This window comes from Equus przewalskii, chromosome 15, assembly GCF_037783145.1.
Source record: "Equus przewalskii isolate Varuska chromosome 15, EquPr2, whole genome shotgun sequence".
NCBI lineage: Eukaryota > Metazoa > Chordata > Mammalia > Perissodactyla > Equidae > Equus > Equus przewalskii.
This window is the reverse complement of record NC_091845.1, coordinates 72,759,999-72,765,191: the sequence shown is the minus strand read 5'-3', so window position 1 is coordinate 72,765,191 and position 5,193 is coordinate 72,759,999.

Here is a 5,193-nt window from a genome sequence, read left to right as displayed (position 1 = left end):
CATTTTGACTGGCACAGAGATTTTTTTCTTTCATACACTTTGTGCTTTGGCATTTCATTTAGCACAAATATTTCACAAATTCTTGACCTAATCTGATGTACAGTTGTTTAGCAATTGCTAACATGAAACGTTTTAACCTCAAGCTCACTGGATTCCAAATGTTACCTTTTCCCGTCAATCAGGATTGGATGACCTCCAAAAAACAGTCCAGGCAAAAGTCTATGTACCTAGGGGGTTAAGTGTATTCGGCTAGAATGGAGAAAGAACAGCTTGAAGTAGGAGTTGGGGGAGGGATGGGAGAGGAGGTATCATTTAGAGCAATTGTGGGGTGAAAAGAGGGCTGAAGACAGATCCCTAGGAAACCCCAACGTCTTGCAAGAGACAACAACCCCAAACATAAAACATCTAGAAATAAACCTAACAAGAAATATGACACATGTTACAAGAACATAAAACTTAGAAGAGATTTATATAATTGAGAAATATATTGTCTTCCTAAAAGGGAAGACTGTGTTGGGTAAAAATGTCACTTCTCAAATTACTTTTTTGGTTTAACTTGACTGTCTCTGGGCCTCACTGCCTGTGGATATTGGAAAGAGGTCACATTTATGTTTATACTCAGATTTTGCTGTCTCCTTGGCTTCTATTGACATCTGCTTCGCAGCCTTTACTCAAGAAGAAGGCAACTCGCAATGCTCTCCTCTGATCTCCTTTTTAAAGAGCTGTATCAGTTAGAAATGCTTTCAGCTGCAAGTAATAAAGCACCTCCACTAACAGTGGTTTAAATAATAAAGATGTTTAATTACCTCCCATCATTAGTCCAGAGGTAGGCAGTACCAGGTGTGATGCATTGGCTTATTCAACAAAATCATCAAGGACCTAGACTTTTTCTATGTTTCCACTCTTGCCAACCTGGAAAAATTGCTTTTGTCCTTAGGCTGCTGCCTTGTGGATGCAAGTCACAAGAATCACAGCTCCAAGCATAATGTCCACCCTGACCATGTTCAAGGAAGGAAGAAAGGGCAGAGATAAAAGGGCTTTCTTCTCATAAGGCTGTGTCTTTTTTATCAGGCAAGACAGTTTTTTTCTAGAACCACTCTTAGCAGACTCCCCTAAAATCTCATTGGCCAAAGCTGGGTCACGTTGCCCATCTCTAGATCAATCACTGGCCCAGTGGGACTGCAACTGCCATGATGGGCTTTGACAAAACATGGTTCACCCATGGGTCCTGGGAACATGGCTTCCAGAACAAACTGGGGTTCCATTAGCCATGAAGAAGGGGACATGGCTGTTGGATAGGTAACCAATAGCATTTGCCCAAAGATGCGATACCCACAGGCATTTTCTTTTTCTGCTTTATCTCCCCAAATTCCCCTGGTACATAGTTGTATATCTTAGTTGCAGGTCCTTCCAGTTGTGGCATGTGGGATGCTGCCTCAGCGTGGTCTGATGAGCAGTGCCATGTCCTTGACTAGGATCTGAACCAGTGAAACCCTGGGGTGCCACAGTGGAACTTGCGAACTTAACCACTCAGCCACGGGGCCAGCCCCCATACCTGCAGGCATTTGAGAGAGGCTCCTCACAAGACTACTGCTCTGCTGGCTGCTCCAGACTCTTCTTTGATCTGCAAGGCACAGACACTCTTCCTTATGGTTGCTCCCGGTCCTCAGAGCGTCAAAGCTATTTGGCTGCCTGCAGCAAAGAGGGACAGAGTGGCCTTCTCAGGTGTGCACTGCGTTGCCTGGATCCCACAGCAACACTCCTTGTGACCAGTCTTGCACAGATACTCACGGAAACAGCTCCTGCAGCTCCTGCCTCTGATCCCTCTTCCATGGAAACTTTGTGGCACACCCTGCTGGTGGGCTCACTCATCACCCATTCTCATCTCCCTTCTCCCACTTCCACTCTAGAGGCTGGAAGCTAAACATCATTTCATAGCCTCCCTTGCAGGGAAAAGTAGTCATGTGTGTGACAGTTTTGGGTAATGCTATGTAAGCAGAAATTTGATAGAGGTTTCTGAAAGAACCTTGCTTTCCTTGTAAAGCCCTCAGCTTCAGCTTGATCACCACACTTAAATTTAATACGATTCTTGTCAAAGTATTCAAGGGAATTTTTAGTGGGGATTTTTACTAATTTTATTATTTATAAATTTATTATTTATTTATAATTTATATATTAATCAGATTATATTTATAATTTATCAATACTTTAATTTAAATAATTTATTAATGGGACAGCAAAATTATTCTAAAGTTTACGTGGAAAAATACACAAATGAGAATAGCTAGAATATTAGCTTAGTTAGGGAAGGGATTACATAAAAAGTAATTTCCTTTTCGTTTCTTCCAGTGCTTTCATGTTTTGAAGGGACTTCCTAATGTTGAAATCCGTTAAATATTTATCTTATTTTTTCCTGGTTTCGTTTTTTATATTAAAAGAATTTTGTATCAAAAATCACCATAAGCAAACTTATGAGGCAAACAACAAACTGGGAAAAGCCTCCCTGTTTCAGTATGGTGATGTAGAAGCATGATATCAGGGGTGAGGATGAGAGCCAGCATTGCTGGATTATGGGAACTCCTTTATACCACAAGCTGGTATTATTATCCTCATATATTATTATTGTTATTATCTCCATTTTGTCAATGAAGAAATTAAGATTTAGGTAGCTTGCCTAAGATCAAGTGGGATGGACTGAAATCCAAATCCAGGTGTTTCTGATGATAAAAAGCCAAAGTCTGTGCTCTTTCTATTACACCCCACTGCTGATGAAATCTTAGCTGAGAAAGGTTAACTTTTCAGCTGAATTAGAAATAGTCAGAGGAGTGGGGTGGAAGAGCGTGGTTTGAGAGATACAGAAGGCAGAAGAGGTATATATTAAAGGGGAAAGATGGAAATGAAAGTTGTTTACACACAGAGTCCTAGATCCTCGAATCTAGGATCATTGGGAATGGGCAAGTAGGAAGGATGGACCCAAAATATGTGTTGCCTGCAACCTGGACTGAATTCTTAGTCCCATATAGCCAAGGCAGTGTAAGGTGGAAAGTGCTTTTACATCCAACAGATCTTTGTTGACCCCCTTTCATCACTTACTAACCACATGTCAAAATGAGGATAAAACTGAATCCTTAAGTAATCCAACCACAGCCTCCATCAAATTGCAATTTTCTCTCCTCCGAGGATACAGAGGTTGGGGCTCTTGCTCCTGGTGTTCTGATTCATGCCAGACTGCACTCCCAGACACCAATGGTATAGTCCTAGGGCAACATTTAAGGATGTAGGTATAGCAATGAAACTTTTTTGTTGCCAACGAGAATGCAAGAAGTACAATTTTATCCTGGTTGCAAGTATCCACCCAAACATCATGCATTAAATACTCCACATTCTTTTTCCTGGCTTGACATTGTGTACAGATTGCACAATTGCACCCACAGCCAACCAGAGAATAGTATTTTTTATAGGTGTATTATATTTAAACAGGAGTGGCCATTGTTTATTGACATAATAATTAAATAAAACAAATAAAAACTACTACTCTCACCATGGATAATTTCTATCAGTACTATTTATATGGCTGAATAATAAAATCCATGATGGAATAGTTCTATTTAAAACTAATGTTGCTCAATTTATGGCCTGCTTTTCAAAATCTTAACTTCAATCACTTTCTTAACACAATTATAGGCAAAAATAATTTGAATCAATTAAATTTGAAAATGAAAAATTCAATTTATGAAAGGTTACAAAGTGCAGTAAAATGAGGCAAATTTCTAGGTACAGATCAGATAGCACATGGAAATTGACTTACATTGTTTGCAAAGAAATTCTTAATACAAATAATATGATAATGAAGCACCAGCTTGTCAAACTGATCAACAGACAGAACTGAAGATTATCACAATAATGTGTTGCATAAGTAAAAGTGACTGATATGAGAATTTATATAGTTTATCCTCTTCTTATATTTAATAATGAATGAGAACACACTCGATTAAAAATGGCTATATTCTTTTCCTAATTTACTGTATTTGCTTATTATTTTACAATCGCTCTGAGCTATTGCTTTGATGTCTGTAAAAGCTATAATTTTGCTGCAAACCTTGAAACTAATTTAGAAACAATTTGATGTCCAATTTTTCAGTAAACAAAGAAACAAGCAGGTAAAACGAATCATAATGCCTTGGTATGAACATATTTAAAAAATGTGTGTGGGTAGGAAAAACATTCTTGCTTCAGATGATTCTTAAATATTTGGTACTTTATTTATATATGAGGCACACATATCAAGGCAGTCCTGGTACATAGTAGGTGCTTAGGAAATGTTGGTTGGATAAATGATTAACACACTTTACCAAACAAATAAGTGCTCATCACCACGTCATAGACACACTCTCTAAAAATTATGGAATTTTAAAGCTTAAAAAAGTGTTCTAGGGGCTGGCCTGGTGGCGCAGTGGTTAAGTGCACACATTCCCCTTCAGAGGCCCGGGATTTGCCGGTTCGGATCCCGGGTGCGGACATGGCACAGCCATGCTGTGGTAGGCGTCCCACATATAAAGTAGAGGAAGATGGGCAGGGACATGCGCTCAGGGCCAGTCTTCCTCAGCAAAAAGAGGAGAATTGGCAGCCAATGTTAGCTCAGGGCTAATCTTCCTCAAAAAAAACCAAGTATTCTAATGGTATGTGGCATATTTACTGGAGAGGGGAGAGCACTAAGTCCTGAGATAAATGTTACTTCCCATCTGTTGTTTGTTGCACAGCATGTCAATTTTAACTATCTTTTCCAGACCCCCTTTCATTTCTGCACCTGTGAACTTAAACTCAAATATTATTAGAAAGGTTCCGTCCTTGTCCTAGGGAAGCTTCGTTTTCACTTCTTATTTTAGGAAAAATCTCTTTTGGATTAGAGGCACTTGTACAGTTTTCTCTGGCTTTTCAAAACTTCTTGTAAAACTTCTTTCTTTGTGGACCCCCAGACCTGAAAGAACACTATACTAAACTCTGCTTTCATTTTCCAGTTTGTTCTACTGCTTTTTAGTGGGTCATAACATTTTGGTTTCCTGCATTCATTTTAAATCTCTCTAAAATCTGCATAATTTTGTCTCATTCCTCATTCCAAACGTTTAGTGAATATCCAGTTGATCCAAGCTTGTTTATGTTATTAGAGTTAAAAAGGACTTCGTTTAGTTTACT